Source organism: Gallinula chloropus, assembly GCF_964237585.1.
Source record: "Gallinula chloropus genome assembly, chromosome: Z".
Classification (NCBI taxonomy): Eukaryota; Metazoa; Chordata; class Aves; order Gruiformes; family Rallidae; genus Gallinula; species Gallinula chloropus.
The window spans coordinates 68,754,064-68,777,007 of NC_140089.1; the positions used below are offsets into that span (position 1 = coordinate 68,754,064).

Below are 22,944 nucleotides of genomic sequence, written 5' to 3' on the forward strand. Positions count from 1 at the left end.
GTGATGCTTCGACCTTCCAAGGACCTGCCCTTGAAGGTAGTGCAGTGTGCATCTGGCTTACTCTAAGCATTTCCCTTTGCCTTGGGTTTGTGACTGTGTCTAGCTTTAGGCTCTGAGTCAAGTGCTTGGTAGAATATCAGTATCTCTTCTGTCCCCGCATGATCAGCGGAGAGCATGTCCCTCTCTCTTTCCTCTGGGACAATACAGGGTGCTTAGGGAAAATCCACTGGAATAGAAACTAAGCTGCTTAGCTATGCAATAAGGAGATCACATCCTGGAAGGGAATCCTGTTGTGTATCAGGGCCCCTAAGCCTCTGCAAGTGAAGATGAAATAGGTTCAAAAAGCTGTCACCTAAGTATTTTCAAAGATGGTCTGCATGAGTACTAAATTCACTAGTTAGCCCTTCTCATAAGACATGTGTTAAGTCTACATACTCAGTTCCCTGTCCGCAAAATGCTTCATGCAGAAAATTGACCATGATGTAGTCTGACAACCATTTCTAGAGAAAGACACAAAATGGCTGAAACCTCCCCATCTAGTTTCACTCATTGCAAGGCCAAAGGGATGGACATGGGCAAAAACTGCTACAGCTATCTTTGTAACCCTGGGTCCAATGACCACAGGCCTAAAACCCACTGCATAAGTGAAAGCTCCTTTAAGCCATGTGTGATGGGTTTACCATGCTGGGCAGAGGAATTTAAGGGGAAGGATCATGCTGCTTTGAGTCTTGTTTTACTTCATCAGGATGACCAAAAAGAATCTGAAGCAAGCCCCAGGCATTTTGTGCTGCAGATTATTCCTTTGGGCCTGCACTGATCTTTCTTTCAAGAAAGGGACACTGTACTATTTAAAATCTATTTTATAGCAATTTGTGTAGGCGATCACAAGGTACTGTGACCAAAGTAGATGTCAGACTTCCCTGTACACTTAAATTTAACTAAAGATGCAATTGTTCAGGGAAAAAAAAAAGGGGGGGCACTGTGAATTCATTTTGGCAGAAATGTTCTTTAAGAACAATGCTGAGTTCTTCTGCAATTTGTACTTAAGAAAAATAGGATTATTTTATTTTTAACCAGAAATACTTTTGTCACCATAGCAACTCTGCAAATTCTAGTAGCTCAAACACCAGAGGATGTTAGTCCATTAAGGGCCCTAAAAGAGCTTAGCTCTGAACAGTTAGGAATTGGGGGTCAATTTGTTCCCCTTATGTCACCAGGAAACTGAAGATGTTTGAAAAGCAAAATATTTAGTAAAATATTAAGCTTTATGGAAGGAATTACTAATGCATTTTGCAAAGGTGAAATACAAGAAAGTGATAAATGAAAAAAAACAACCTAGAGAAATATCATCATAGCAATGTAAAGAGAATTAATTCAGTGTTATTTTGCAGACTTTTGCTCCAGAGACTTACACCAGTTTGTTTAATTAATAATGTAACCTCCTTCATTTTACTGTAGCCAGAGGTGATTTTTCATTTTATGAACTATGAGCCTGTATCTTCAAATGGTTTTCATTCCCAAACCAACTTATTCTCAGAGTTTTAAAATCTTGTTTGCTTATGTCTCTATCTTCTAGTTATAAAGAATTTTTAAGCAAGAAGAGAAGAGACCTTGTCCTTGATAGCAAATTCCAAAGGCTTATGTTTTGCAAAATGCAAATGCAACTGATTCTGAAAATCAGTGAAATGTATCCTTACCCAACACCACATTAGCAGGAGCTTGAATTCAAAGAATATAATAGGCTTATCACTGTTATGTTTTCTTTTCGACATACATTTCCACTGATGGCTTCTACTACATTCTCCACAAAAGTCAACATACAGGTCATTTAAAAAAGAGATTTTGCTATTCCTTACATACATGACATTTCAAATGACCGAGACTTCTGATTAATCCAAAACACAAACCACTGTCCTTGTAAAGAACTTTAGGCTGGGGACGATTGAAGACATGAAAAGGCAAAGCTGATGTTTGCAGTAAGCTGAATACAGCAATTTATGTTCAGTCTCAGTGACGTGGTCTATGTCAACAGTAACTTACCTGTAAATCTTTCACACTCTAGTTGTATGGCAGGCAGGCAATCTGCAACATGCTTGAATTTTTATAATGCATAGACACCAGAGGGGCAGATTAATGCAAGTGTTCAATGATCCATTACTTTCAGTGCTCAACACAAGGCGTGTTCTCCCAGTACTGCAATTCTGCCATATTTCTTGTCAGAAAAGAGCACTTGCTGAATGCTAACTAAAGCAATGCTATTTGCTCATCTTAAAACACTGCTTTATTTTCTACTACTGGTTTAAAGTACTGTAAAGTTACATCAATAAATGTCCAAAGGGGTTTTGACTTTTATGACAGAAGACTGCCAACAATATTACAAGACTTTTTTTCTTTGGAATGAAATACTATGTGAAAGAAATGTCCAAAACATTGTTGGTGAGTTTCACTGTTTGTTTGTTTGCTTGTTTGAACACAAAACTCCTACTGTGTTTCAAATGAACCCTAAAGGAAAGGCAAAGTTAAATAGTTCACACTGACAAATATGCTTATGTACCCTGCTTCCCTATTATTGTGCTACCTAGTTCTGCTCCTAGGAAATATCTTCTAAAACTTAGTTCATAAAACAATCTTCTGAAAATTGTGCCTTTTAGTTCAAAAGGGTATAATGAAGGTTTTTTATTGCTGTCACTCCTAACACTGTCATTTACTAAAAGAGAGAATAAAACCAGTGTTACCTAGGCAAAACTAGCCACGGTTACTTCATCTTTCATAAGCACATAGGTTTCAAAGTGAGTATTACAACACTTAAAAAGGTGAACACACCATTATAAAGGCCAAAGGCATTATTATCAAGCACTACACCCCTCCAAGTCTGCCAAAAAAATTAAATGTCAGTTCTGGTTATAACCAAGCATAGTGAAATGCTGCTTCATGACAAAGAGCAGGCCGCAGGTAAAAGGTCCATGTTGCAGCTCATTATCTTTTGGGAGAATATCAAAAGGCTAAGTCTATTCTCAGATAAGTCTCTGCTTGAGGTCTATAAAAAAATCAATTTAATAAAGAACTTGGTTCTAGCACGAAGACTAAAACCAACCATGAAAGCACAAAACTTCCAAAGAAGCAGGAGACTAGCCTCAATGCAGCACTGTGACAGCACCACTGAACATGCAAGAACTTCAAATAATTGTTCAAGGAACAATGGTGGGGTGCCTGTGTGTGCTTGTGTGGGCACTTAAGTGTATTGCACTGCATGGTGGAGCGGGGTTCAGAAATATGCAGCCCCACATGGCTGAGGAACTTGGGATGCTGGAAGCCAAGGTAGCTAGCATGTAAGTATATGGGAGCACTGCTGTGATGTTATTGTTGTGCAAAATAGCCTGTTCACATAAAATTATGGGATAAAAACTGCTCCACAGAAGAGAGCAGAGAGATGATGGCAGGTGGGAGAGCCCAAATAAGATCCTGGCCCAGGCTGCTTACAGGCCTATTGCAGGAGCTTGTCTTAAGGCCTTCATCTGCAACTCCAGAAGAACACAGGGGCACAAAATCAGGTGACAACTAAATTAAGGACTCAAAAGTAGAGACACCACATCTGGCCCCCTTACAGGGCTGTCCCAGAAGAGCTCCAGTCCCACTGTCCAAGCATGAAACCCTTCACCATACATCAACACTAGAGGCTTGTACATCCAGGTGCCAGCAACTGAGGAGACTGGGATCCAGGCAGACTGAGTATATGAGCTGAGCTGATGCAGGGAACCATACTACACAGATATATAGTGTCTCTAGTTGACCTCCATGCTGCTCTGTCAAGGAGGGGAGCAGGATCTGGTGGTTGGTGCTGTCTGTGTCAGTAGGAATGCTCTGTGTTGGTACCTGTGATCTGCATGGCTGGCCACATCAATATATATGTGTTGCATATGGGTGTGTTGTGTGCACTTGCCAGCTGGGAAAACATCTTCAGCTTCACTACTGGTTAGACCTGGAGCATGGAGCCACAGCAGCCTCACCTCTCTCAAGGTGCAGATCCAGTGTGACATATTTACCCCTAAGAGTTCACACTTAACCAAACTACACCTGGGTAACACAGAATTGTACCCTGGAGAATACAAACCTACTGCTTTTCGTACTCCATCCATTTCATGTTGCACCCACTGACTGGCATACCTGTGGGTTTACTCAACAAACATCAGTCTAACCTGTAATAGTCTCTAGCATATTCTCACCCACATACTGCAGGATAGCAAAAAATATATTCAATAAAGATATACCCATATAATAAATGTGTCAGGAATATGAACTTTTAGAGACAGTCATGATCTATACACCACTGTTTGGAACTAGAGCCCTCCAAGGATGACTGCCATCCCTAGCGGGGCTGATTTCTATTAGTTTTTTAGATGAATTATGTAGTAAGATACTTCCACTGACATCAGAGAAGCACCCTAATGAAAATGCTCCAGAGGGGCCCATGTACAATGTTTATTCCAGCAAGTTCAGGGAACATCATGTACTTCTGATATTCTTGTTTCAAAGGAGTATGCAATTAACTGAATGAAGTGCATCATCTTGCCAGGAAAACAAAGAAGACAAAAAACCCAAAGAAAAATCCCTGCCCAACCACAAACAAATTAGCAAAACATCTACAAAAACATTTTACTTTTCGAAGTTACTGTGGAGTTCATTGATCTGATTCTTAAAATTCTGCCATATCTATCTACAGTATGGTGTCTCCAAAGTGCATTACCTGAACTAGTAGGTGTCACTGTCAAGTGATGGGATCTGGGGTGGAGTTCAGGTTATCTATTCTAAAACTTCCTCAGTTTAATTAATATTCAGTTAGGAAGAGTATCAGAGAAGTAGGTATGAGTTTGGAGGCGTGTCCAAAAACATTCGGTGCCCCTACTTGAACTTCTATTTAGAAGTGAGCGTGCCAAATTACTGCCTACCTCTGAGCAGAAAGGTTTGCTTGCTTTCCAGCATTTTCAGGAGACATGATTCTCCTTCTGTAATTGAGTCAATGGAGGGTATCTTTCCTCCCATTCTTCCAGCCCCCATTCTGTTATCTGGGAAAGTATGGCATTGCCCTTTTCAACCACTGACAGAGACTGAGAAGCTCTGCCTTTGCAATCTCTTTAAGGAACAGCATTGAGTCAGGAGAGCTTTCCCACCCTCCTTATTTATGAAGAGCTCTGGTACGGTCCCCATTCAGGCCATCTTTTCCTCATCATTCCAGTATGAAGTCTCACACATATCATCAAGTGCCTTCTATACTGCAGTGCATACCATATACTCCATACCTTTCCCTATGCCCTCCTTTATGTCTACTAAACCCTTGTTATTACTACCAGTTCCAATAGGTTATACGCCTTTAGAAAGCTGTCTGTATCTTGGAGTTTTCCCATCTCCTCTCTCTATGCCACCCATCTTAAGGATATGATGGAGATGGGGCCTATATAGGATAATTCTATACAGTATGTTAAATGATTGCAATACTCGGTCTTGGTGGCCATTGGGAAGCTGGCTCTGTACCAGCTGCTTTGCACTTGGTGCTCAGACCCAGCCACAGGGAGGGCTGGGAGAGAGACAGCCTAAGGCTTTCCATCTGTTCTTCAGTAAATAATCCACGGTCAGTGGGAGACACACCATCAAAAATGTATAAACGTACCAACCAAAAATCCCAACTCAACTTTCTGATTAGGATTTTGAAGTATGCTTGGTTTGGCTAGAATAGAGTGAATTTCCACAGGAAGCCAGGACAGTACCAAGGTTAAAAAATTGAAGTAGTCTGAGAAAAAACAGGACAGAAGAGTTCTGGAGTACTTGAATACTAGACTTTTCATGGCCATGGTTATCAATTGGCATAGTAGGAATATACTAGAAATAATAAGTAACAACCTGAGTAATAATAATGAAAAAGGTCCTTACATATACCAGAATTCACGTGAACTGATGAGCAGCTGGGGGCATACACAGTGGCAAGAAACAGAACTAGCTTTGAGAAACAGCTTCGTCCCTTACTGATAAGGAAGATCTGGATATCTACAACTCTCAACTCTTGTGGCTAATTTTATCCTTCACATGCTCCAGCTGAGGACCCTAAAAGCTCAATGATTATGGCTAATACAAAGTCTTTTACCTCATGGATTCATGAACCACTTTGTAATAATTGATGCTATTAGTGAAAACCAAGAAAATTGATCACTAAAGGAAATAATTATGAAAAAAGAAAGCTGTGGTAGATGAACCCGTAACAGGAATAGGGAAGTTGCATCTTGGTTCTTCTCATCAGAGCTTTAAATCTAGTGGACATCCTAGCATCTCCACTTCTATTCAGGGTAGATGACGTACTCTGATTTTGCGATGTTTAACTTCAGTGATGGTACCAGCAGCTGCTGACTGCTAGCACTTACATGACAGAGAATAGGCTAAGATATCCCAGCAACAAGGGAGTATTGAACATTGGTAGAGTGGGGCAAAGACGGGGCAAAATAACCAAAATAAATTTCTTCCACCCTCAGTATCAAAAAGCAGCAAGGGAAAAGAATCTGGGGAGAAGCGCATATAATAGCAAAAATGGGACATACCAAACCTTTTACTCTTGCAACAGACTGGGATATATAAATGTTGGCCAGGACTAACTGTTTTTGATGTGTCAGTTATTGTTTATGCAGTATTATGTTTTCTGTCTGGATTGAAAGGCTAATGAATTGAAAAACGCCTTATGATTGTGAAATAAGCTGATACTGAAGAAATGAGAAGAATACCAATGACTCACCACTTCCTTCTGACAGGCTTTATCTTCCTTGTGCAGAGTCAAAAAGAGTGCACACTGTGCAATGGAAGGCTACGTGTTTAACCTTCCCTTGGAGGAAGATAAATCGATGATGCAGAAGCTGCATGACAGGTGTGACAATAACAAATTTCTCTTTCATTTCAGCCAGAAGGCTAGTCAAAATGCACACTGCCCAGAGGTTTTCATTGTTCTGGTAGGAACTGCACCTTCTTTAAGGAAAATACATTTACCTTTCCCAGTGAACAAAACATGCAAGCTACCTTAATAGAAGACTCCACTATAACTTTCTGAGGCCATAACTTTTTTTCAGAAAGCTATGTGCCACATTTCAGTTTTGACAGGTTTTAAAAATAGTCAAAATGAAACCAGTTCTTTTGGAGGATAAAACTGAACTAATTTTTAATATATATATTTTCATAACATTATGCAAGGAAATAGGACGTACCATTTTGTAAAAAGTTTAGCTAAAGAAAAAGAAAAAAGATAACAGCTACAGATGTAAAACCAGATAGTATCTGTTTATGACCTTTATTTTTATGTATGTTAGTGATATTCCAGTACCATAATTGTAATGAGGAAGTATGCTTACCTAATAATGTCCACTCTGGGTCTGCATTTAATGCAATGCAATAAGAACTGACATCACATTGATAACTATGTGACTCTGTGTCATACCCAAGATGGGAAGCAGGCATCACAGAAATTCATCAATCAGAATTTGCCTTCTTTGTAACCAGCCATTTATTTCTATTCTTACTTTGCACATGGAAGTGCCTTCCCATCCAGAATCTTCTGCTGAATATTTTATTGGATTACATCCAATTCTTAATGTAATATACAAATAACTTTCATAATAGTTCATGAATTAGCTTTGGTACCTTTTCTGTACAGTTTTGTTTCAAGTAAGAGTACTGAGTGTCTGTTGTCAAGACATCATTCAAAATCTACTGGGTAACAGTATATGATATCAAATCAATATATATTTTGGGCAAAAGACATTGATGTTCAAACTGTAATTCTTACATACATCCCTCTACTTGGAGTTATAATGCAGGTCTGGAAGCCAACAGAGCATACTTAATCTGTATTAATCAGGTTGCAGATGTCCTCAATTTTTGCATCTTTGGCACAATCTGCATCCTGCTTTCTTCCCACCTGTCAAATATACCATGAAACTACTGCCCAATACCAGTGTAGCAGGAGCACAATTCTGCACTTAGTACGTATGAAAAAAAAAAAAGCCAACCCTACCCCTCCAAAAAAAAAACCCCCAGGAACCCTGTGTAATATACTCTGTATCCCTCCTCCCTAGTACCTGTGGTACCTGGCCATCTCTTCAGAAGAAAAGCCTTCCAGGTGAAGTGTTTTCCCGCACTGGCACAGCCAGCACTCTGGCTGGCACTTACACAGCTGGCAGCAAGTCTATGACAGCCTTAGGACGAGTGAGGTCCCACACACAGTATGTCCCCCTGACATTGCACACTCTGGGGGCTTTTTTCTTTTGCCATGGAGGCAGATGACTGTGCGCTCAACACAGAAGCTGAAGAACTCCTCCTAGGCAAGGTGGACTTTCGCTGAAGGTGTGCAGAATTAATAAAAGTCAGTAAACTCCCCATCAAAATCAACTGCATTTCTTTCCTTTTGTGATGTGCATTATATACTTATTTTCCAGCCTTTTGGTTTACAGAAGTTGAACAGATGTTTACACGGACAGGGGAGAAGAAGCAATAAATACTATGTTAGATACTGAAGGCAGAGAGATCTTTTGACCTACTTCCTTGTATTTTGATCATGATAAACAATATAAAATACATGTCAATGTTTAATTCTTATTCATGGGAGTACAAAATCCTCTCCTACAAAAAGGTTTACTTATGAGCAGACCAACTAATAGAACACATTTTTCACAGTGGGACACAGTAACAACACATGTTAATGAAGAGTTTTTATGTCATGTATAATGCCGCAAGCTGTGTCATACTGTGGGAAGTGATTTAGCAACTCACCACACAGACAAAAGGCTGTATGTTTTAATTTTCTCCCCACTGAGAAGCCCGCCATTAAATTATCATACTTCAAAGGTACTACTACACATGCACAGTGCACACAATCATAAAAAATTACAGTTTGAAAGGAAATGGGAAAAAGTACTTACAGGAAAAATAATATTCATAGAAAGAATAAAAGGCAAAATACAGTCTGCCCTTGTTCATCTTTTTACTATCCCTATGGCTTCATGTTCCAGATGCTTCCAAATAAATGATCCTGTTAATCACCAATTTATGTTGATTGCACAGACTGTCGCTGGAACTCTGAGTAATGACCCTAATCAATACAGCTGATCCTAACTCTGGTATTTGAAAAACATAGCTGTGAAATAAGGGAGTATTAAAGCAACTACAGCATCTGTTTGAACATATTACACTTTTAAGGAAATGAGCAATTTGCTGTGACTTAAAACTATATTTTTTGCTTGCCATATTGTATTCAAATACATATTTATATATGTATACACATATCAGGCAACAAATACCAACACATATGTATGTGCCCTTACATTTGCTCTTTGTCTTTCTCACAATGATGTACTTTTGATAATTAAAAAAAAAGAGAAAAAAGAAAAAAAAGAGGTAGTTAAGTAACCAGTACTGATGCTGAGCAAGTCCTTTTGGTCCTACATGCTCCTATCTACAACTTCCCTCTTCAATGCACCAACAACAGTCCCTTAACCCCAGACTGCACTGCTCTGACCAAGGGCCTCTCTTGCACCTCTGGAGTTATCTATTAGCCTCTTGCCTTCAGACCCAAAAAGCACCTGCACAGCAGTGGCATTTTGGAAGTAGCAAGGTTTTCACAGGTCCAGTCAATTTCTTCTGGTTTGTAACAACACTGATAGTTCTGTAGCTATAATTTAGCTGGGCCACACAGACTTATTTATTTTTCCTTTTTAACTTTCAAATAGCAAATCCAGATTCATATCTGCAAAATATATGGCAAGCATCAGGCAATGAGACTTCCCTATTTCAGGGAATGTCGCATTAAACAATTGTCTGGAATTTTTGAGTGACCCTGACTTTGTAATGTCATATCTCATTATGAAAATTGTTGTGTATTTGTGGCTATTATTCATCAAGAATGCCTTCCAAGTTTCTCTCATTTCTCAGATTCAGTGGTTTGGATCTTGCTTTCTCATTTGTTTTAGTTTTTAGTTTTCAAATTTAAACAGATTATTCAATTTCTTCTCTTAGATCTTGTTTGGTCATTTTGGGTTACTGGCATTCTGTGCAAAGTCTTTCATAAACAACTCAGGCACATATGCACATAAACTGTTGTGTTCTGAAATGCTGGTGTTCATGTTTAATGAAGGGGTTAAAATAATCAAAGCTAATTTTTATAACTGAAAAAGCTTAAAGCTTACAAGGTCACTGAAACCACCTGTGATAAATTATCATGGGCTATCCTTGTTAAGGGTTCCTCCAGCTTGCAGGCCATGTGTCAGGGCTATCGTGGGAGTCATTTTACTTCCTGATAGCATATGTGGCATTGTTTTACTAAATTATCAAAGATATGTTACTTATGTAATAGTACATTTTATACCACAACTGTTATAAAGCCTATCAGCATCCCATCTTTAAAGTTACTTATCTTGGTATCTTCTGGAAGCAGAGCAAAGGAAACATTCAGAGCTGTACTTGAACCCTAGGCATAAAAAATGTGATTCCACCATTATGTCCTTGCATCAGTACCTCTCTGGAAGCAATTTCCTTCTGTGGTTATACACTGGCAAGCAAAACAGATCTGAGATCTGAAATTTTGAGTCAGAATATGTGTGGCCTATTTTTCATCTGAACACTTGCACTTCTGCCTTTATTCCACAGATGCCTGAAACTGGACTGGCAAAATGACAGCTGCCTTAACGTCAGTACCTTTTTTCAAAAAAAAAAATGAAACAACTTTGAGGTCCTGAAGGTAACTTCTTAATTAATCTGTTCACACCTTGCTTTTGGGATACTGCTGACCAAAATTCTTTTTGTGAAGGCTGCCAGGAGCCAAAGAGAACAGTAAAAGCATTTTCACTGTCAACATCCTGCCTGGCACAGGGTGGCAGGATTGTCTTGCTGACTCACACTCAAACCAGTAAACGGCAGGTTCCTTTCTGCTGACTCATAGGGGACAATAGGAGGCATTAGACTTCAGATTTTATTTCTAGGATTAAAAATAAATAAAGAAAAATGCTGTAAAGAAAAAAGTAAGTGTTGTGTTTTCATTCAGAATTTCAGCGGTGCTGCTACTTGCTTCACTAATCAACAGGCTATATGTATGTTTATTTCCCTTGTAAGCCCTATCTGTTATGCATTTTAATTTTGTTCTCCATTGCAATTCTTAAAACAAATGTCTGGTGCTTCTCCCTGACCCCAGACGCCAGATTTAAAAGGAAATCTGGAGTATGGTGGAAGCTGTCAGCAACATATGCAAGCATGAATACAATTTTTTAGTAAAGGACTTGAAGATGAGATTTAAAACTTTCTAACACTTTCAGAAACAGAACACAGTGGCATTTCAATATGATAAGGCATAAAATCTCCTAGGGCTCATGCTGAACTTTCATAAATTAAAGTCTATCTCACTCTGCCTTTGAGCAATTTAAAACATACTGTTTAAAACATATTGGGCAACACATTTTTAAAGTTACAGCTTCTCTCTAGTAATAAAAAAGAAGTGTTTAATATTTGCTTATTGGCACTTCATCACTGACTTCACTGAGCAGAGGCTGCTCTCAGAGGACATAACAGTGAATTATGCAGGTGCTTGGGTAGACAGTCATTGTTGGGACGGAAAGCTTATAAGGGTAAACATCAGAAAATCTAAAGTTCATCAGTGAAATTTTTCTGTATCCCCTAAGTGGTTGAGTGAAGTAATGTACTGGAAAATCAAGAAAGTAAAACATTTCCCATGCACTGTTCCAGAAATGAAAGCCTACGACGGCAAACAAGTAAGTGTGAATGAACGAGTTGGACAGCAGGTCTTTATAAGGCAGGGAGTTGAGGAAATGACTGTGCTTTACCAGAAAGTTTTTCCAGTGTGGATGTAACTATATCAACAAAACTGGAGTTTTCCCTGCAATGTAATAAACTGTTGTGCACTGCCAACTCTGATCCTACAGCAAATCAAAATAAAGCAGTAAAACTTCTGCCATATAACCACATCCCTATTAGAGATTTCTCTTGGCAGAGCTAGACAGGTTAAGAGTCACAGCTCTTCACAACTCTGGTACAGATGGTCTGGTAGAGATCTTTTTTGGTGCTATTCATCTGGTCTATTTATTCTCTGAAGTTTGTAGACATCTACTTTAGAATGAGATGAATATGGGGAAAAGGTGTCTGTGTCTTGCCACTGACTAGAAGCCATCCTCAGATGTTTAATTTGGGTATAGATGTCTGCAAGGTGTCAGTTAAATTTATTACAAGGAATCTCATGACTTTGGATGTTGTTGAGTTCTCGAGGATTACAGAACTCACGGATTACAGACTCACTCTCGAGGATTACAGACTCACTATCTCGGATAGCAGTATCAGGTGAAGGTTCCCCATACACCTCCAGCTTATAGATACAAACTAGTGAACATTATGGGTGGACATGGAGAATTCTGAGAATGTCTGGACACATTTCCTAGGCTCAGCAGACGTGAGATGTCAATGTGATGCTTCTCAATCATATGGAAATCTTCTGGATACCATCTTGACCCTGGACCAAGCTACAGGCCTAGCTTTGCCTTTTCCTCATCATTAGAGATGTGTAGAAACCTCAGCCTGGAGATAGAAGGACTGTAGGTGCATGGACCTGTATTTCACACAGATGAGGCAATGGTAGGGACTCTAACTGTTAAATTAAGAAAAATATGATTCTGTGGATTGCAATCAGTAAGAGTTCCTTGTAAGAATCCTAAATGCTGCAGAAATTTGCTCTGTATGAACAGTTTAACTATTTAAGTTCAGAATTAGCTGTAAAATAAGCACTAAACACACTCAAACATAATCACATGTATTCAAAGAGAAGCAAAATTCTCCTTTTTTTTTTTTTTTTTTCCAAATTGAGTCTTAACCCAACTGCCACAAAAGGGAGGGAGAGGCAGGAGGGACAAAAAGAAGCATCTCAATATTCATTATTTTCTAAAAAAACTTTGGTCATTTTGGTTGTTAAAACTCTGGACAACAGAGGGCAGTAACAGTGCTACTCCTTCTGTCCACAGGGAAACAGAAGCCCAAGTCCTATAAACTCACTGTTGCTAGATGTAACTCAGAAAGGCCTATTAGAAAGTCTACAGGCAGGAGAACTCCTCATCTGGCGATTTGTCTGTGGATGGCACCATATTGGCCTGGGAGTGTATTTGCTTGGTAACCATGTGTTTTCCTACACTGACCAACAGAGCTCAGAAAGACTAAAAAGGAGTGATTGATATGAAAAGCCTGATGATATAAACCTTTACTCTCAATAACAGAGAGGCCAATGCTGTCTTCATCTAGGAAAATTCCTGGATTTCACTGAAGTTAAAGTCTGCATAGCAACATTTGAAAGTAATTTCTTTGCTGTTCACCGCTGAATGGGAGGCTACAGCAAACCTAGCTTCATTTTACATGCCTTTGTCAATGTCTGATGGGACTAGAGCAAGAGATCACTCAGTGTAAAACCTTTACACCTCTGAAGCTTCAGTAAATGCTCATTGTCATTTTAGCAGTGCATGCTCCGCTGAGCTGATTTAACCCTCTAGGCATGGGGGCTGAAGGTCAGAGTCAGAAAAGGAATTTAAGTGGTCAGTTCCTAGCTCCACCAAATCTTCTTGTGGTTTGAGTGTTGAACCTCCTTTTCAAGATTTGCATAAGACAGCTAAAAGGTCATCTCCAGACTGTTATCTATTATGAGGCCTTTGTTGATAGTTCTGCTTACAAGTGCCCTCTTTAAGTAGGCTTTTGTACTGTGGACTGTGGACTTGCAGATTGGGGAACTACCAGTGGGACACATCAAGTGGTAAGGAGAAGGTCAATGGTACTCAACAGAGAAAAAGACATTTCAAGCAGGTGGTTCAGCCTTATCAACACTTGTGTTCAAACACAGAAATGCTACCTTTTCTCTGAGACAGTCCATAAGAAGGAGTGTACACAATCCAAGGCCAACTTGAAGAACAGATGTGGAAGGTTCTGGAGGGGAAGCAGAATAAACTCCAATGCAACCCTTCCTTCTCCTGAGGGCCACAGAATCCCTAGGGGACATGCAGAGAGCTTCCCAAGAAACAAGGCTTGTCCCATGGACCTAGTGCTTCCTGTGGCAATCCCATAACTTCCAGGTGAGCATTGCCACACAGAAGTAGGGAAGAGAATTTAGACAACAAAGTTGAAATTGATATTCCCTTTTCCTATTTGTTGCAGCAGTGCTGAATGCATCAATCATTTCATTGACAAATTTTAACATCTAGCCTCTGGAGATCTGGCAGGGGAAGGGCTTAGAATGGAAGAGAGGATATCAAGAAAGAAATTACCTGAAACCTATCCAGCTAAGTAAAGCGGAGCATGCATGAACAGATGTTAAGGGATAATCAAGTACCTTTTCTAACCTTTCTGGCAGATAATCTCTGAAGTCTGAAGTGCCACACTGGTCTCAAACAGCTTAGAATAAGAAGGTAAATCAGATAAAATATAGAGACAACTGAACATGAAAAAAGGGATGCTATTGATTTATTATAAATTGCGTGTTACATATTTATATACCACGAATGAGTGAGCAAGCAAGCCTGAGACTAAAGCCCAGAACAGATATGCTATATTCTTGTTAATATAATATGACTGCTAAATCAGAAAACCTTTCCTCCATCTCCTCAGTTTTGCCTTGAAGGTTTTTCTAAAATTTTTGCATAGCATTAGAAAACCCTATTTGGATTCTAAACAATGGCTGCCTAGAGAGAAATCTGATGAATAACTGGTATTAAACAAAAAGAAATGTTTAAAGGCAGAAGACACCTTTAAATGATATAAAACCTTAATATAACCTAAACTCTGTTTGCTGATTCACTTCCCACCTAGTCATGCAGAGCAAAAATAAATATTTAAAAGCAAGATAAATTAAGAACATTCAGTCAGTGTGAAAAAAAAAAAATCTGAATATAAACAACTCACCTGACGAAGAGAGATACATGAGAAGGAGATAGCTGCTACACTGCACACCGAAAAGGAGTTGGGCCTATAGCATGTATAAGCAATATGCACAAAGCCATCTTTGGCTGCTTTCAGAAGAGAGGCAGGGGTGCTGCAGGAAGATACCAGAGAATCCTTATATGGAAAGAAGACAGTGTGGCACAGCATGCAAAGCAGGATGAATTAAATGTGCTGATTAAATGAACAGCTTGCTTTTTGTACTTCAGTGAAGTTCAAAGCTTTCTGGCCAACCGCTTAAAGCATACCTAGCAATCAAATAAATGACTTATGTTATAAAACCCACATGCAGAGAAACAGTAGGCAATACAAAATTGATCTCTTTATATGCCTCTGTCCCTCACCTTTGTTCAGAGCTTTAAAAAGAATACTTAATACTTCTTAATGCAGGTATAAATGCTAAAAACTGGGGGAAGGGAGAGACCCTCTACTATACTACTGTGGAATGAAACTGAGGACAGTGATGTCTGTTCTGAAACCTGAAAACAGGCACGAGCAGTTTTCCCCAAAATTATACCTCTGGCATGCTGCATGATCATTCTTTGTGTGCAGATCTTTATCTGAGGAACTCAGATACTGGTAAAGCAGCCAGTGTTGCCTGCCCTGTTAAAGGGATGTCTCCAGACAGCAGGACACCTCGGCTCTAATCTTCACTGAAACAGTCTTACTGCTGACTGCAAACTCTCAGCAGGGAATACGGTGGCAGAGGTAGTCCTGAGTACTCACTGTGAAGAGCAGGAGGTCTTCTGCCTCTGATTGGAGAGGTCAAGGGAAAAGCAAACACACCACAATTTTTAATTCTCATACTGAGGACAAGAGGAAGAGAAGTATTTTTGCTTATAAACTGAAGAATTGCTAAATAAATCACTGACAGATACGAACTGTAGCATCCTAGAATCACAGAATCACAGAATCATATGGGTTGGAAGGGACCTTGAGAGATCATCAGGTCCAACCCCCCTGCCAAAGCAGCTCCCTAGCTCATATTGCACAGATAGGCATCCAGACGGATCTTGAATATCTCCAGAGATGGAAACTCCACCACCTCCCTGGGCAGCCTGTCCCAGGGCTCTGTCACCCTCACTGTGTAAAAGTTCTTCTGCATGTTGGTGCGGAACTTCCTGTGCTCCAACTTGCAGCCATTGCCCCTTGTCCTGTCTCCACAGACCACTGAAAAGGGGCTGGCTGATTCCCCCTGCATCCCATACTTAAGATATTTATAAACATTAATAAGGTCCCCCCTTAGTCTTCTTTTCTCTAGGCTGAACAGTCCCAGCTCACTCAGCCTTTCCCCTTTGGGTAGATGCTCCAGGCCCTTAATCATCTTTGTAGCCCTTCTCTGGACTCTCTCCAGGAGATCCCTGTCTTTTTTATACCAAGGAGCCCAGAACTGGACACAATCCTCCAGGTGGGGCCTGACCAGGGCAGAGTAGAGCGGGAGGATCACCTCCTTTGACCTGCTGACCACACTCCTCTTGATGCACCCCAGGATCCCATTGGCTCTCTTAGCCACCATTGCGCACTGCTGGCTCATGGCCAAACTGTCATCTACCAGAAGATTTTGGTTTGGTTTTATTAGCAATGTATTTTATGATGTGGCACTTCAAGGCTGATAATGATTTTCAGAGAAAGGACAACTAAAACCATGCTATCCCGAGCTTTGAATTTGGGTGTTGAGCTCTACTAAGCTAGGTTTGTTGTTCAAGTGCTTCAACATGGATTTGCAAGTCTATTTTTGGACTGTAAATCGGCATTGTCACAGAACAGTTGAGTTATGGTCTGCTTGATCTCTCACAGATGTACTAAATGCATGCAAACATCATATCACCCCTATTTCTGAGCTTGTCTACAAGCCATGAGGAGAACTGCAAGCTTCTCATTTTCAGTGTTTCGTACAGGTCTCCAACATACTGTGTGATGCTTGGATGTCTGACATCCACATATTTGAACCTGAGGTGATCTTGACATGATCTGGCAAATTTGTTGAGTAACAAAATGGAAGCAAACTGCTGTTCTTTGTCTGAAATCTCAGATTACTACTTCATATGTACAAATGCCTTCACATTGCCTGTATTTCATGATGCCAGCAAGCCTCATCTCTGCCTTACTGATGGCCTGGACGGCCAACATATATCATTATTCTAATAGGAACCTCCACGCATCCTCCAGAGCTTTCCTTTGTAAAAAGCAGCATGATGTCAGTTCCCCTTTAAATCTCAGCTGAAAAACAACCTGTGTAGTGATGTCCCTGTCTAATAAGCCACCAGCTGGGATGCTGTGAATGAAGTTATTACACTAATTCTCACTGTTTCACTGGTTATCCTGTGTTTGTTATGTTGTCTTTTATCTTCATTCCTTATGATTCTCCTGATGCTTTGCTCATACTTTTACTGGTCAGGGTTATTTATTTATTTTTTATATATAATATAATATATATGTAAAACTACATATATTTTATATATATAAATAATTACTTTTCTTAATAATATTGTTGTTTTGTTTTTCATGTGTAGTGATTAAAACAATGGTTTGCCACCTAGTCCTTCAGAACTGACAATATCAGAGACCTGCGAATACTTGAAGGAAAAGCCCAAGGACTAAGCCAGAAAGCAGGTAAGAGCAATGTACGTGGGATTACACTGTAGTATTGTTTTGCATCAGTCCTGCTCTTGGGACCAAAATAGAGGAAACCAAAACCAGATCTAGATGCAAGAGGGAAGCATATTTTATAGACTGACATACATGAACAGCTCTGACTCCTGTTTGCTTCTACAGCGTTCAGGGAAACTAGAGACTCCATGTGTATTTGGAAATGAAAAAGATATTATATCTGAATAGTGTAAGAAACTTCTCCATTACAGAGAAACAGCTGTGCTAAAGGCTGAACATCTACTAACTGCACGTTCTAACGAAGAAAACAAGAATGATATTAAAAGAGTAGTGCATCTATATTTAAAGTCACTTCTAACTATTGCTATAGTGACAGAATGATGTAGGGTGCTTTACAGGCACTATGAAATGCTTCCCCCCACCCCCCGCCCTGGCCCCAGTTCATAGCATTCTGAGGCTTTTGTTATAAAATAAAAAATAGACTATAAACCCTTGAAGCTTATTGTACTTTCAAGTGTTTTATGTGTACTTCTCCAAGACCAAAGAGAAGAACAGGTTTTTTTGCACCGAAACTATGAATGAGAAATTGTACTTATATCAAGTACTCTGAAGAAATGTTCTCTGTAAAGGTCAGTAAATGTTTTTCCTCTTAGTTGTGAACCAGGTGGTTGACATAGTTTATTTGAACTGTTAAAGAGTTTGAAACTTGTTAAAGAAGTTTGAGGATATGGACACATGAATTCCTGTTTGTCTCTCCATTTTTCCTGCTGGAGTTTTAGTGTAACAGCTAAACATGATGTCCTTCAGATGTTTACATCAACAGCAACATATAAGAATATAGTCTGGGCTGTGAGCTGGTTGAGGTCTAAGTGCATGTTGGAGTTGGCTAGGAAATGCAAGGCAAAGAGGGAAAGAAAACCATTGTTTAATTTCATGAAATAAAAGGCATACAGGTCTCTGATTTTTGTGAAACAATAAAAATAAAATTCTGAAAAAACAAGTAAAATGAGAATGCATGGAAAAATCCATGTTAGACAGTCAGGAGGGAAGATGACAAACTTCTGCAGGAGTAAAGGAATCTAAATGCACAGACAGGGTCATGGCTCCTAAAATTTAGTGTTGATAAATTTAAAACATGCACATTAGAAGGGACAATCTGTACTACTCATCTCCTTTAATGAAATCTAAGTGAACTACAATCATTTAGGAAAAACTTCAAGTGTCATTGCAAGCTGCGTAATGAAAACCAGTGTTCAATATGCTGCAACTGTTAAATAACCCAGCAACCTGTTGTCTGCATGCATAACACAATTGAGAATACTAAAAAAGTCTTTCTCACCCAAGGTCATTAGCCAAATTTAGGGTTTTGTAGGCAAGCTTCTTTTGGGTTTTTTTGTTCATTTATTTATTTTTTTCATTTTTGTAGGAGAGTATCAGATATATCTTTGATGCAGTTTTCTTCTACACAAAAAATGTGCTCAAAGCTGACATCATCATAGAAAATAAATACAAGATAGTAGTTTTTCTCACAGCTCCCAAACCTCATCAAACCATCCTATTCCCCAAAGAAATCCCTGCACAAAGAACTCCTCACATTTACTTGGTGGAGCACATTTAATGTTTGTGCTTTTTCCTTTTTAGTTTTAGTTCTTTCTCTGTCTTCTACCTTTAAATACACACAACAGGCTCCACCTTAATCAGAGACATTTATAGTGCAAGTGTTCATGACTGCAGGTCAGTCACTACTGACTCCTTTACTGGAGAGAGAAAGGCAATTTTAAAGCACAGATCACACAACCCATTTCAGATATCTGTCTTAGGATGAGAAAAAAATGAGAAAAAAGTGCCCAGTTCTCTGCAATGACTATAAAACAAGCCTAAAATAACTAGCTCAAGGCAGATGCTGACATCTTGTCAGATGAAAGACAGCCTTATAGGTCATCAATGTCTTTTTAAACTGAAGGACTCAGGAGGTGGGATTTGAAGTAACAGTGCTCACACCACTGCAACCAACTGGGGAGTGATCCAGGCCAACCAGATCTGCAACAAATGCTCCTCAGTTGCCTCCTAAGATGAGAACCAAAAGACCAAATACCTCAAGTGTATGTATACCAATGCACACAGCCTGTGTGAACAAACAGAAGGAACTGCAGCTTCAAGCCCAGACAGAAAATTACAATACCACAGGAATAACTGAAACATAGTAGAAAACTCAAATGACCTGAGGGTCACGATGGATAACTACAGGCTCTTTCATAGAGACAGGCAGGGAAGAAAAGGTCTAGTAGTTGTGGTCTATGTTAAGGAGAACCCTGACTATATAGAAGTCAACTATGGTAATGGTCGAATAACCTTTGGGTTGAGATCAGAGGGGCATCTGTAAGGGGCATCTTATACTGAACTCCAAACCAAGACAGTAAGGCTGATGAAGCAGTATTTGGGCCATTTAAACAAGCCTTGAGCCAACAGAACCTGGTTCTTAGGGGTGACTCCAACAAGCCAGACATTTGTTGGAAGAAAAATACAGCAGCTCACATGTCATCCATCATATTCCTGGAATACAGAGAAGACTGCTTCCTCATACAAATCTAAGATGTGCCAACAAGGAATGTGGCACTGGCTAGACTTGCTGATCCCAAACCAATAAAAGTGGATTTGCAGTATCAGTTAGTGACAGCCTTGACAACAGAAATCACAATATTGTGGAATTCGGGGTCCTACTGAGTGAGCTGAAGAACAGTACTAAGAGAAAAGGTTTTAGATTTTAGAAGAGCAAACTTCAGCTCGTTCATAGCTCAGTTGGTAGGGATTCTGTGGGAAGCTTCCATGCAGAATAAAGGAGCTAGTGAGTACTTGGAGTTTTTCAAGAATGCTTTTCTGGTAGCACAAAAGTAGTTCATCCCCTTTAAAGGTAAGGGAATAGGGTGAACCAAAAGACCCCCTTGGCTTAACTGCAAACTTCTCAGTCTGCTCAAAACCAAAAGGGAAATGTACCAGAGATGGAAAAGTAGATGAATACCTACTGAGAACTATAAGGGCATTGCCAGTGTATACAGAGATATAGTTAGAAAAGAAATTTGAGCTCAGCTCAAATTTAAATTTGCCAGACATGTCAAAAACTAGAAGAAGTAGTTCTTCAGGTACAAAACAACAAGCAGAAGCAGAAGGATAATATTGGCCTACTATTAAACAGAAGAGGTGAATTAGTCACCAACAATACTGAAAACGCATTAACACTGTTCACCTCTGTCTTTACTACTGTTAGGCTCCAGGCCTTTGGAACAAAAATCCAGGTCAATGCAAACATACACCCACTGTCAGCGAAGGAAGAGTTGCCATGTGAACAGGAGCTTGACACTTACAAATAGATGGGTCCTGACAATATCCACCCAAGTGTGTTAAGAAAGCCAGCTGATGTCATTGTGAGGGCACTCTCCATAATCTTTGAGAAGTTGTGGAGATTGGGGGACATCCTAGGACACTAGAGGAATGTTAATGTCACCCCATCTACAAGAAGGGTTTAGAGGCGGATCCAGGAAATTATAGACTTACTTCAGTTCCTGTGAAGGTTATGCAACGAGTGCTCAAGTCAAATGAAGCATGTGACTGGGAAAAGCCAGCATGGATTCACCAAAAGAAAATCATGCTTGACAAACCTGATAACCTTCTACAACAAAGTAACCTGTTTGGCTGATGTAAGGAGGGTGGTGAACATTTTCTACTTGGATTTCTCCAAGTCTTTGGATATGGTTCCTTTGTCTTCTCCTTGAGAAACTGATGTGTTATGATCTGGAGAAGTGGTCTATATGGTGGTTTGAGAACTGGCTGACAACTTGCATCCAGAAGGTGGTGGTAAATAGCTCCTTTTCAAACTGATAACATACCACAATGGGGGTCACTCAGGGATTAATATTGGTCTCACTGTTATTTAACATGTTCACAAGTGAACTGGGTGATGGGATCAAGTGCACCCTGATGAAGTTAATGAATGATACCAAACTGAGTGGGGAAGTAGACACTTTGGAAGGGAGAGCTACCAGACAGAAAGACCTAGGTAGGCTGAAAGCATGGACTAACAAGAACCTTATGAAGATAAACAAGGACAAGGCCTTGCATTTTCGAAAACATAAACCAGAACTGCACCTCAGACTGGTATCCTGGTGAACAAGCAGATGCTCAGTTCTAGTAACTTGGGATATAAGCAGAACTTGAGAAAAAGCATACTGTATGGTAAGGAAATTGAAATTTTTATGTCCTGTTAGTTGTCAGTGTCTAAACCAAATGATGGCTTTATTTACATTTGGGGGTTTTGGGGTGGGGTTTTTTTCAGACAAATGAATATGTCATATTAATTCTTCAAAACTTCACTTATTTTTGAAATTTTAAAAAAAAGTACTAAAAGCTCTTCTGTTGTCTTATAGTGGAGTAAATAACTGAGTAAATAACTGAGTAGACTACAGCTGTAATACTTGGATGAAAGCCTGTCCTGGGCTTTTAGGTGCCTTACCTACAAGCCAAAATTATAACCAGCTTTGGGCACATGAACACAAGATGAAAGTCTACATAAAGTTTGTTGCAACTGATGGATAGAAATAGCAAAAAATATATCCTTATTTAATATCATAGAATCATAGAATCATAGAATGGCATGAGTTGGACGGGACCCCAAGGATCACAGAGTTCCAACCCTGCTGCCACAGGGACACCAATCTCCAGGCCTGGATCTACACAAGGTTGCCCAGGGCCCCACCCAACCTGGCCTTGAACACCTCCAGGGACAGGGTATCCACCATCTCTCTGGGCAATCTGTTCTAGCAAGGAATATGTAGCAGGTGGAAGCCAAGTGAAAATAATACCATCTGAGAAAAGCATATTAGACTTACAAAGTTGTAGATGTAGAAAAAAAAAATTAAAAATAGGTTTTTCTCAGACTTCAGCCTTTTACATTGAATTAATGCTGTTCTTCATGCTCAACATCTATTTTTTCCCATTAAATTCAGTAACTATTACCATAGACAAAATAGAGGTGTCTGCCTTGGTACAGCACTAAGCAAATGAAGGCCTTCCGATAATTATAGATAATAGGGATGCTTTTAAATCTCCCATAGTAGTTATTACCAAAATAAAAAAACCAAACACCAAAAAACAAAAGGTGCTGAAGGGACAAGTTTGCAAATAACTGTAGCTTAGTAGAATAGGCTGTTTAAAAATTTTTATTTCATACACAGCAGAAACCTGATGTGCTATGATGTTAGGAAGGAGAACTCAAATAACTTCTCATGAAAAAAGAGCTAGAGGGCATGAATCTCATCAGTGCCTTCTTCAGCTTTGTCACAT

General features: G+C 39.6%; 1 protein-coding gene across 1 annotated transcript in view; it reads right to left on the reverse strand.

Annotated features, from left to right (window-relative positions):
• The window catches only part of RAB3C (RAB3C, member RAS oncogene family), a gene marked incomplete at both ends in the record, with an annotated part of 118,066 nt that overhangs the window by 16,920 nt on the left and 78,202 nt on the right, over positions 1-22,944 (reverse strand). The gene's annotated exons all lie outside the window — the stretch shown is intronic.